The sequence below is a fragment of the Pseudophryne corroboree genome, chromosome 3 (genome assembly GCF_028390025.1).
Source record: "Pseudophryne corroboree isolate aPseCor3 chromosome 3, aPseCor3.hap2, whole genome shotgun sequence".
Classification (NCBI taxonomy): Eukaryota; Metazoa; Chordata; class Amphibia; order Anura; family Myobatrachidae; genus Pseudophryne; species Pseudophryne corroboree.
The window spans coordinates 33088494-33101131 of record NC_086446.1 but is presented as its reverse complement, the minus strand read 5'-3'; the positions used below and the strand labels follow the sequence as shown (position 1 = coordinate 33101131).

Sequence of the window (12638 nt, the reverse complement as noted above, 5' to 3'; positions counted from 1 at the left end):
TCTCTGGTATATCTCCTACATCAGGAGCCATCAGCCCCTATTATACTCCTGCTCTCCCCTCACATCATGTCACTGTGTGTTACCAGCCCAGAGATCTGACCAGTCTCCTCCCCACACTCTCTGGTTTATCTCATACATCAGGAGCCATCAGCCCCTATTATACTCCTGCTCTCCCCTCACATCATGTCACTGTGTGTTACCAGCCCAGAGATCTGACCAGTCTCCTCCCCACACTCTCTCTCTGGTGTATCTCATACATCAGCCTCTATTATACTCCTGCTCTCCCCCTCACATCATGTCACTGTGTGTTACCAGCTCAGAGATCTGACCAGTCTCCTCCCCACACTCTCTCTGGTGTATCTCATACATCAGGTGCCATCAGCCTCTATTATACTCCTGCTCTCCCCGCAAATCATGTCTCTGTGTGTTACCAGCCCAGAGATCTGACCAGTCTCCTCCCCACACTCTCTGGTATATATCCTACATCAGGAGCCATCAGCCCCTATTATACTCCTGCTCTCCCCCTCACATCATGTCACTGTGTTACCAGCCCAGAGATCTGACCAGTCTCCTCCCCACACTCTCTCTCTGGTGTATCTCATACATCAGCCTCTATTATACTCCTGCTCTCCCCCTCACATCATGTCACTGTGTGTTACTAGCTCAGAGATCTGACCAGTCTCCTCCCCACACTCTCTGGTGTATCTCATACATCAGGTGCCATCAGCCTCTATTATACTCTGATCCTTTTTCAATGGGTCAGTCACTGTAACCGTATATAGAAACATAAGACACCCAGTTCACATGAACCACCCGTTATAGATCTACTATAAAGGAATACTCAGAGTAATTATTTATCAGCCATATTAACACAGAAGGTCAATGTGTTAGTACACTTCCAGCAGAGGGGAATGTATGCCCAGTGGGGGTTTGAGGTGCCATCAGCCCCTATTATATTCCTGGAGAGAAAGTGGTATGCTGTCTGTGAACAACCAATGTTTTACTTCCTTGCTATGTTCTTCCAGTAATGTGCCCAAATATCCAAAAAATATGAGGATGTCAAAAGAGTATGAACAAACTCAAGTTGTTACAAGAATAGGTAGGTGTTACAAACCCCCCTTTCATTGTCTTACCGTGGTTGCAAGAGCAACTTAGATGTCATCTGGATAGGTTGTAGGTAGTTTGTCAAATGCCTACCACTTCTTGTAACAAGTTAAGTTAGTACATACTCTTGCAATCTCAAGTACTAGTGCGTTACACACTATTATTGCACTTTTCTCATACGTCCTAGAGGATGATGCGGTAACCATAAGAACCATGGGGTATAGACGGGATCCGCAGGAGACATGGGCACTTTAAGACTTTGAATGGGTGTGAACTGGCTCCTCCCTCTATGCCCCTCCTCCAGACTCCAGTTTAGAATCTGTGCCCAGGCAGGCTGGATGCACACTGAGGAGCTCTACAGAGTTTCTCTGAAAAAGACTTAGGTTATGTTCAGGGAGAACTGCTGGCAACAGTCTCCCTGCTTCGTGGGAATTAGGGGAGAGAAGTCAGACCTACTTCTGTGAGTTTGAAGGCTCTGCTTCTTGGCTACAGGACACCATTAGCTCCTGAGGGTCTGATCGCTAGGTACACCTAGATGCTTGTTCCCAGAGCCGGTCGTCACCCTCCTTGCAGAGCCAGAAGTCAAAAGACAGGTGAGCAGAAGAAGCAAAGAAGAATTCAGTGACGGCTTCTGAGGTACCGCACAGTGATCGCACTCTGCGCGCCATGATCCCACTACACAGCGGCACAACAGGGCGCAGGGGGGGGGGCGACCTAGGCTGCATATAAACCTCAAAGGAGACTGGCTATAGGGGACGTAGGGCCCGGGCACTGTCCTAACCCCCGCCAGTATAAATATTTATTAAAAAATAGCGGGACTCACGCGCGCCATTACGGGGGTGGAGCTTAGCCCTCACAGCTCACAACAGCGCCATCTTCTCTACAACAGGCTGCAGAGATGCTGGTTCTTCCTCTCACTGCTGCATAAGTATCAGGGTGAAAAACGGGGGGGGGGGGGGGCACAGTAAATTTGGTGCAATATATGTGTGTTATAAAAGCGCTGCAGGTCTGAGGCATTGTTTAGTGTTGTCAGAACCGTTGGTGAAGCGCTGGGTTTTGAGCTGGCAAACTCCCTCTGTGTCTCTCTGACAGACTTTGTGGGTCTGTCCCCTATATGCCCAGTGTGTCTGTGAGTGGTGAATACACGTGTGTCGGCATGTCTGAGGCAGAGTGCTCTTCCCAGGAGGAGACTGTATTAGGGACACAAACAGCTGTGGGAGTGACCCTGTCGGCACCGCCGACTCCTGATTGGGTAAATGTGTTGAATGCTTTGAATGCAAATGTGGCTTTTATTAATAAGAGATTGGATAAATCTGAGTCTCAGAACCAGGTATGGAAGAAATCTGTGGAGGATGTGTTGTTACAAGTCCAGACCCCCTCGGGGTCACAAAAGCGATCGTTTGCTCAGTTGGCAGACACAGATACCGACACAGACTCTTGACTCCAGTGTCGACTCCAGTGATACCAGATTAGATCCAAAATTGGCAAAGAGCATTCGGTACATGATAAGACGTATTACATATCTCGGAAGACCCTCTTGTTCCTGACAAAAGGGTCTGTATGTATAAGGGAAAGAAACCTGTGGTAACGTTTCCTCCCTCTCATGAACTGAACACTCTATTTGAAAAGGTTTGGGAAAATCCTGACAAAGTTTCAGATCCCCAAAAGGTTTCAGGTGGCGTATCCGTTTTCCTCAGGGGATAGGGAAAAGTGGGAGTCACCCCCCCCCCCCATTGTGGACAAGGCTCTAGCACAGCTGTCCAAAAAGGTGGCTTTTCCATCCCCTGACACCGCAGCCCTTAAGGATCCTGCGGATCGTAGGCAGGAAACTACATTGAAATTCATTTATGTCACCACAGGTACGCTGCTCAGGCCAGCCATTGTATCTGCGTGGGTGAGTAGTGCTATCGAAAAATGGGCTAATAGCTTGTCATCTGAGATAGGTACCCTGGATAGGGATAACGTTCTCTTGACACTAGGTCATATCAGGGACGCTGCAGCCTACCAAAAGGAAGCTGCGAGGGATATCGGCCTTTTGGGTTCGAAAGCCAATGCCATGGCAGTCTCAGCTAGGAAAGCATTGTGGATTCATCAATGGAATGCTGATGCTGATTCTAAGAGAAATATGGAGTCTCTACCGTATAAAGGTGGTGTCTTGTTTGGTGACGGGCTAGCTGATTTGGTATCTACGGCTACCGCGGGCAAGTCATCCTTTTTACCTTATGTTCCTGCACAACAAAAGAAAACACACTATCAGATGCAGTCCTTTCGGCCCAATAAATACAAGAAAGGCTGAGGTTCTTCCTTCCTTGCTACGAAAAGGTAAAAGATCACCGGCAGTGGCAGGTTCCCAGGAGCAGAAGTCCTCCCAGACTTCTGCCAAATTCACCGCATGACCCTGGGACTCCTCTGCGGGAGTCCGCACCGGTGGGGGCACGTCTCATTCCTCAGTCAGTTCTGGGTTCGTTCAGCCCTGGACCCATGGGTTTTGGAAATAGTGTCCATGGGGTACAAACTAGAGTTTCAAGACGTTCCCCCTCGCCGATTTTTCAAATCGTCCTTACCAGCTTCTCTTCCGGAAAGGGAGGTGGTACGCGACGCAATACAAAAGTTGTGTCAAAATCAGGTCATTATCAAGGTTCCCCCGTCACAAGAGGGAGAAGGGTTTTATTCGAGCCTATTCGTGGTCCCGAAGCCAGGTGGCTCGGTCAGACCAATCCTGAATCTAAAATTCCTCAATTTCTACCTAAGAAAATTCAAATTCAAGATGGAACCTCTCCGGGCAGTGATCTCCAGTCTGGATGAAGGGGATTTTATGGTGTCGGTAGATATAAAGGATAACCTACTTGCATGTTCCCATTTATCCTCCACTTCAGGCTTACCTGAGGTTTGCAGTTCAGGATTGTCATTACCAATTTCAAACGTTGCTGTTTGGTCTGTCCACGGCTCCGAGGATTTTCACCAAAGTGATGGCGGAGATGATGGTTCTCCTGCGCAAGCGAGGAATCACAATTATCCCGTACTTGGACGATCTCCTGATAAAGGCGAGATCCAGGGATCAGTTACTGCAGAACATTACGATCTCCCTGACAGTTCTGCAACAACATGGGGGTAAATTTACTAAGGTGGGAGATTTTTAGAACTGGTGATGTTGCCCATGGCAACCAATCAGATTCTACTTACCATTTATCTAGCTGCTTCTAGCAGATAATAGATATAATCTGATTGGTTGCCATGGGCAACATCACCAGTTCTAAAAAATCTCCCACCTTAGTAAATTTACCCCATGGTTGGCTCCCAAACTTGCCGAAATCACAGTTGGTGCCGACGACGCGGCTGTCCTCTCTGGGAATGATTCTGGACACAGAATTACAGAGAGTTTTTCTTCCAGTGGAAAAGGCTCTGTAACTTCAGAGTCTGGTCAAACAAATTCTGAAACCGGCAAGAGTGTCAATCCATCAATGCACTCGGTTGCTGGGGAAAATGGTGGCGGCTTACGAGGCCATTCAGTTTGGCAGATTCCATGCCAGGGTGTTTCAGTGGGATCTGTTGGACAAGTGGTCCGGATGCCACCTTCACATGCACCGAAGGATAATCCTGTCTTCCAAGACCAAAATCTCGCTCCTGTGGTGGCTGAACAGCTCTCACCTTCTAGAGGGGCGCAGGTTCGGGATCCAGGACTGGATCCTAGTAACCACTGATGCGAGTCTCCGAGGCTGGGTGCAGTCACACAGGGGGAAAACTTCCAGGGAAGATGGGCAAGCCAAGAAATGTGTCTACACGTAAACGTTCTGGAGTTAAGGGCCATTTACAACGGCCTTCTTCAAGCGGAACATCTTCTGCGCAATCTGCCCGTCCTGATTCAGTCGGACAATGTAACAGCAGTAGCATAGATAAACCGCCAGGGTGGAACAAAAAGCAGAGCAGCGATGGCAGAGGCCACAAAAGTTCTCTGTTGGGCGGTAAAGCATACAAGCGCTGTCACCAATCTTCATTTCAGGAGTGGACAACTGGGAAGCAGACTTCCTCAGCAGACACGATCTCCATCCAGGGGAGTGGGGTCTTCATCAAGAGGTCTTCACAGAAGTGACAAGTCTTTGGGGAGTTCCTCAAATAGACATGATGGCGTCTCGTCTCAACAAGAAACTTCAGAGATATTGTTCCAGGTCGCGGGACCCTCAAGCAATAGCAGTGGACGCCCTAGTAACACCATGGGTGTTTCAGTCGGTGTATGTATTCCCTCCGCTTCCTCTCATTCCGACAGTACTAAAGATCATAAGAAGAACAAAGGTTCAGGCGATCCTCATTGTTCCAGACTGGCCAAGGAGGGCCTGGTATCCAGATCCTCAGGAATTACTCATATGAGATCCCTGGCCTCTTCCTCTACGAGAGGATCTGTTACAGCAGGGTATCAAGACTTACCGCGGCTACGTTTGACGGCGTGGCGGTTGAACGCCGGATCCTAGCCCGAAAGGGTATTCCCTGTGAAATCGTTCCCACACTTCTTCAGGCTAGAAAAGGGGTAACGTCTAAAAATTAGCACCGTATTTGGAGAAAATATGTGTCTTGGTGTGAATCCAAGAAGGCTCCTACGGAAGAATTTCAGTTAGGCCGTTTTCTCCATTTTCTACAAGAAGGTGTGGATGAGGGCTTAAAGTTGGGCTCAATTAAAGTACAGATTTCATCCTTATCGGTTTTCTTTCAAAAACACTTGACCCCTCTTCCAGAAGTTCAGACTTTCGTGAAAGGTATGTTGCACATCCAACCTCCATTTGTGCCCCCAATGGCACCATGGGATCTTAACGTGGTGTTGCAGTTCCTTCAATCACATTGGTTTGAACCTTTACAGAAGGTAGAGTTGAAATTTGTCACTTGGAAAGTGGTCATGCTGTTAGCCTTGGCATCCGCAAGGCGGGTATCGGAGTTAGCGGCCTTGTCTCAAGAGCCCTTATCTTCCATGAAGATAGAGCAGAGTTGAGGACTCGTCGACAATTTCTGCCGAAGGTGGTGTCGTCGTTCCACATGATTCAACCTATTGTGGTGCCAGTGGCTACTGACGTCTTAGTGGAGTCGAAGTCTCTCGATGTGGTCAGAGCTTTACAAATTTTATGTCGCCAGAACGGCTCAGCTTAGGAAAACGGAGGCTTTGTTTGTCCTGTATGATCCCAACAAGATTGGGGCTCCTGCTTCCAAACAGACTATTGTACGCTGGATTTGTGCTAAGATTCAGCGGGCTCATTCCATGGCTGGATTGCCGTTACCGAAATCGGTGAATGCCCATTCTACCAGGAAGGTGGGCGCGTCCTAGGCGGCTGCCCGGGGGTCTCGGCGTTACAACTTTGCCGAGCAGCTACTTGGTCGGGATCAAGTTCTACAAATTTGATACCCTGGCCGAGGAGGACCTCATGTTTGGTTAATCGGTGCTGCAGAGTCATCCGCACTCTCCCGCCCGTTCTAGAGCTTTGGTATAACCCCATGGTTCTTATGGTTACCCCAGCATCCTCTATGGACTAAGAGAAAAGGATTTACCGGTAGGTATTAAAATCCTATTTTTTCATTCACAAATTTTCAGGCTATTTTAACACTTCTAGAAGAATGTATCAGAAGGAATTCAAAGACTCATTGATCAAAGATAGTGACAGTACCATTCCTTTCTCTCCTTACTACCCCTGAGGGGCTCTGTTGAGAGGCTCTTGCTGTTCCTGGCCGCAGATCTTTGTTTTCACTATCTGTTGAACCTGGCACCAGACATCCACATCTACATCCTATTCCTGGTCTCCTCTTTCACATCATGTCACTGTGTTATCAGCTCAGAGATCTGACCAGTCTCCTCCCCACACTCTCTGGTGTATCTCATACATGAGGAGCTATCAGCCCCTATTATACTCCTGCTCTCTTCCTCACATCATGTCACTGTGTTACCAGCCCAGAGATCTGACCAGTCTCCTCCCCACACTCCCTGGTGTATCTCATACATCAGGAACCATCAGCCCCTATTATACTCCTGCTTTCCTCCTCACATAATGTCACTGGGTGTTACCAGCCCAGAGATCTGACCAGTCTCTTCCCAAACTCTCTGGTGTATCTCCTACATCAGGAGCCATCAGCCCCTATTATACTCCTGCTCTCCCCCTCACATCATGTCACTGTGTGTTACCAACCCAGAGATCTGACCAGTCTCCTCCCCTCACTCTCTCGTGTATCTTATACATCAATACTGGGGGCGTCACCATAGTGATTTTGTCCGTAATTAGTGGGATGTCTCTTCCTGTGCATTAATAGTAATGTATGTATACTAGGTGCTTCATCTCGCCCTACGGGCGCTCTTCACACCGTCGCAAGGGGCTACGCCCCCTTAACCCTTGCATGCCTTTCTGGGGTTTAATATTTGTATTATATGGAGTATTACCTGCATTCCTTTGTTAGTGGTTAAATATTGCACAATGAAAGGGCGTGCGATGGTGAAGGAGGCGAAGCCCCTTGCGACGGCGTGAACAGCACCTGCAGTGCACAATGTACAGAATGTAGCGGGTGCGAGGGGGTCTGTGGATGAGGGAGGGTGTCTGTAGATGCTGCGGGTAGAGGGGGGGGGGGAAGCGGGGGGGTCCGGATGGGGAAGGGTTGGGAGATGCTGCGGGTGGGGGAGGGGCAGAGGAGTGGGGGCTGCAGATGGGGGAGGGGTCCAGAAGCACTGCAGGTGGGGGAGGGGCAGGGGTGCCAAGGGTGGGAGAGGGGAAGGTGCGGGGATGTTGCGGATGGGTGAAGGGTTCCAGAGGTGCTGTGGGATGGGCAGGGGTGGGGTAGGGGGTCCGGAGGTTCTGTGAGTAGGGGAGGGGTAGGTACGGGTGATGCGGCGGATGGGGAAGGGGGTCCGGAGGTGCTGCAGGTGGGTGAGGGGGGCACCGCGGATGGAGGAGGGTGTCTGCAGATGCTACGGGTAGAGGGGGGGCAGGTGTGGGGGGAGACATATATGCGGGGTGGATGGTGGAGGGGGTCTGGAGGCACAGCGTGTGGGGGAGGGGTGGGGTGCCACATGTGGTAGAGGGGAAGGTGCGGAGGTGTGGTGCATTAGGGAGGGGTCTGGAGGCGCTGCGGGTACTGTACCTGCCAAAAAGGTAGTTAGAGGGTATGCAGTAACAGGGCCAGGACAGGGGTGACGGGGGCCAGGACAGGGGTGACGGTGGCCAGGACAGGGGCGACGGGGCCAGGATAGGGGTGGCAGGACCAGGACAGGGGTTACAGGGCCAGTATAGGGTTGACAGGGCAAGCACAGGGGTGACAGGACCTGGATAGGGGTGACAGGCACATGACAGAACACAGGGCACGGGAGAGATTGGTATTAGGGACAGAACAGTGGTGACAGACAGATGTGTCTTACCGAAGTCACTGCTGCTGGCTGCTGCTGTTCCACTCCAACCTGTTGGTGGAGACTTGGCATGGCTGACTCTCTCAGGTTGGAGTCCTGCTTCCTCTGCCCGTCCGCATCCCTCCCCCTCTCTTCAGTCACACACCGCAGACCTCGCGCAGCTGCCGGGCACTGTGGTAAGGGGAGACTGGGAGTGACTGGTTAGCCCCCAGGAGACGCTGCGGCTGGAGGGAGGAAGGGGTCGGAGCCTGCAAGCAGCGCGTACTTCTGCAGTGCTGCCCGTCGGCTAAAGTATGTGAAGGAACTGGGCGCACCTCACTGCGGGTGGCAGCGCTGCAGCTAGCGGTGGGGTTGCTGGGGCTGGAGATAACAGAGGCAGGTAAGGAACCTGCACAGCGGCAGGTGCCCCACAAAACTGCAGCTAAGAAGCGTAGAGTGTGCTAGAAAGTGACGCTCCTCCGCGCCAGAGAGCTCCTGCTGAGTATGCTGATGTGGGGGGGGGGGGGGGGCAAGCACATAGTGAGCCGGTGCCCGTCTGTCTGTACGGCATACCCCCTCAGTCACCCCCATACCTCCCAACTGTCCCGATTTTCGCGGGACAGACCCATTTTTTAGGGTCTGTCCCGCTGTCCCGCCCGCGGGCTACAGTGTCCCGCGGTGGTGGTGGTGTTGGGGGGGGGGCAGTTGGAAAGCTCCTGTACTCGCTGTTCTGCTTAGCAGAGCAGCGGTGAATAGTGGAGACAGAGGGAGAGGGGGCATCAGGGGGTACGGATTACGGATTAGCAGCAGAGCCAGATTAAGGGGGGGGGGCAGGGGGGTACGTACCATGGGCCCCACAGTTTTAGGGGGCTCCCCTGGCTGGAGTAGCTCTGTCCCAGCTCAGAAGCTCCCCCACCCCCCGTCCTGCCTGTAACAGCGGCAGCATTGTGCTACAGTCAGCACACGCTGCTGCGTATTGGCAGGTCTGTGGTGGTGCAGGGAGGCAGCAGTCTCCCTGCTTTCTTCTGCCTGTGCGGGTGTGTAGGGGGAGCTACCACCTCCTCTGGATTTACCCCTAGCTGAGGGGCTAAAATCCCATTAAAAAAAAATATCCCGGATTTTGCATAAAGGGGCGTGGCCACGCGGGCGCGATTGGGTCACGCCCCCATCTCACAGCAGGCAGAGCAATGATATAGGGCTCCCCTGTCACAAGTGCCCTGTGCCCCCCAGACTCATAATCAGCCCCTGAGGGCATGCCCCCTCACTGACAAAAATGGGGCCCTCCCGTGAAGCCACGCCCCCTTTTCGCTGTCTGTGTGTGTGTGTGTGTGTGTCCCTCCTTCTGCCTGGAGAAAGCTGGGAGGTATGCACCCCTGCCTGTGCCATGCCCATACTATCTGCTTCTGCTCCTAGTCTCCTATAGATTTGCCCAGATCTGTGACTCATTTGAATAACTCCGCCCACTGTTGTGACTCCGCCCAGCGTTAGCAAATGAAGCACAAAGTTACAGATCTGGGCTATTATATGGGAGATGCTGTACTTTGAAGTGTTTACATCGTTATTTATCCGATCTACATATACTTGCAATACAACTGCCTATATTACTACATGTAACAGTATGCACATTATGGGTGTGTGATGTGAAGCTGTGAGGTCACAGGCCATGTGATATAGTACTCCTATACTGACACCACAGCATATGTATCAGGGACTATGCACAATATGGGCCAGTAAGGGGAAACTACATCTCACTGCCCAGAGTAATGATCCTGTATAAGAGCATATTGGTGATATTGAGGCCTATGGGGGCTTCCTGACATAAGACCTAGGTGGAAGCAGGGAAATCCCCAGGCTCCTCAGTATCACATCATCCCTTCCCTGTGGCCCTGTCATAAAGAAATTTTAAGTCATAGGACTCAGAGGAGGATGTCAGGACTTTGTTCTGCTGCTTCCTACCTGGGCTTTAACTAGGGTGGTGCAGACAGTGCTTGGCACACAGCGCATTTGCCCTGTGGCTGCACCGGCTGCATCCACCTGTGATCCCCTTTGTATACTTCACCAGTTGCTTTGTGTCACACGCTGCAATGTATAATAATAAAGGTGCCCGGCTCTTCTGGGTGCACTGCTACAATTACACATTAATGGTAGCGGTGTGCCAAGCAGAAAAGCCATGCACACTGTTACTATTAGGAGGAGGAATATAGAAGAGGAATGATGAGGAGGAACTTTACTGTGGCATAATGTGTATAAGGGGCTCTACTGTTCAATGTAATGTAATTAACAGACAATTCTGTGCGGTGTAAATGGAATTGGTACTATTCTGTTGCCACAGCGTACTGTGGTGACTTCTATCCCTGTTTCGAACATCGGGGGGCAACAAGAAGTCTAATTACAACACTGTTTCCTACCAAGAAAAACTTGATAGTGTATCACTCTCAAGCTAGGAATGTCTGCTCTTTGATTGGATCACCATCAGAATATGGGCACCAGTTTTGAGACACATGGACCCTATGAAGATGATGCCTCCTCTGTACATAAAGCAGTAGCGGTATCACATAACTAACACACACACTACTCACCTGCACTGTGATAGTTGGGCATTGATACATATAGATCTTTCTTTGCATGTCTGGGGCCTCCTGCTATGTTGCTTTCCACTTGTGGGGAAAAGTCCTTAGGTCATAGCCTGGACTTTCACATAGGCCACTAGGACAAGTTTGATGGCTCACACATTTATCAGATGGCTCCGGTTCTATTTTAAGTCAGTGTTTTATCTGTGCAGCAATAGAGTCCGATTTACTGTATGTACATGTATAATTGTAATTGGGAAATTGAAATTATACTGAACCTCTTGACCTCATTATTAGTATGACAATCTGTTCCTCAAGGTAACAAAATTTTATTGTCATACATTTCTTTCCAGCAGATGGAGGCACAAGCCGGAAGACCTCGGAGGGAGATATTTTGTCTCCAGATATTAAAATACAAGATAACATCACACAGGACTCTCCAGGAGACATCCCCATTACTCTAAATATACATCCTGTACCTCACAGTGCTGATATATCATCTGATACCTCTAATCACTGGGAAAATTCTCCCAATAACTCAAATATTGCTAATCATAGGGCTGCTCTTACAGGTGATTCAGTCTTTACCTGTTTTGAATGTGGTAAAAGTTTTGTACGTCAGTCAGTGTTTGTTAGACACCAGAGAAGTCACACAGATGAGAGGCCATTTCCATGTTCTGAGTGTGGGAGTTGTTTTACGCAGAAATCACATCTTGTTATACATCAGAGAACTCACACTGGTGAGAAATCATTTCCATGCTCTGAGTGTGGGAAGCGTTTTATACGGAAATCACATCTTGTTATACATCAGAGACGTCACACCGGTGAGAGGCCATATACGTGCCCTCAATGTGGGAAGTGTTTTACATACAAATCAGATTTTGGTAGACATGAGAGAATTCACACAGGTGAGAAACAATTTCCATGTCCTGAGTGTGACAAGCGTTTTTTACGGAAATCCCATCTTGTTAGACATCAGAGAAGTCACACAGGTGAGAAACCATTTCCGTGCTCTGAGTGTGGAAAATGTTTTACACAAAAAGCATATCTTGTTACACATGAGAGATGTCACACAGGTGAGAAACCTTATTCATGTTCTGAGTGTGGAAAATGTTATACACAGAAATCAAGTCTTTTTAGACATGAGAGAAGTCACACAGGTGAGAAATCATTTCCTTGCTCTGAGTGTGGGAAATGTTTTACACGGAAATCATATCTTTTTAGACATCAGAGAAGTCACACAGGTGAGAGACCATTTCCTTGCTCTGAGTGTGGGAAATGTTTTACACAGAAATCACATCTACTTGCACATGAGAGACGGCACACAGTTGTGTAACCATTTTCATGTACTGATGGCCCGATTTGGATTTGCATGCAAAGACCATAGTTAGCATACAAGTCTGCATTGTTGGACGCAGACTTCCTGGACCAGGCTGTCTGGAACCGATGGCTAATCTGAGTAAGCCTCGGATTATGCAGACTGACCAAGGTATGCTACCATCGTGAGTAGCAGAGGTGATAAGATGCTGTAACCTCAGACGCAGCTCTCCGATCTTACAGATGTGAGATGTCTTATTCTACAGATGTCTCCTGCTGCATTTTGTGTGGTGTTACACAGC

At 49.6% G+C, this 12638-nt stretch overlaps 1 pseudogene; it reads left to right on the top strand.

The window, feature by feature from the left end:
* LOC135057109 (zinc finger protein 135-like) overlaps positions 1-12638 on the top strand; it is a 111208-nt pseudogene that overhangs the window by 47558 nt on the left and 51012 nt on the right.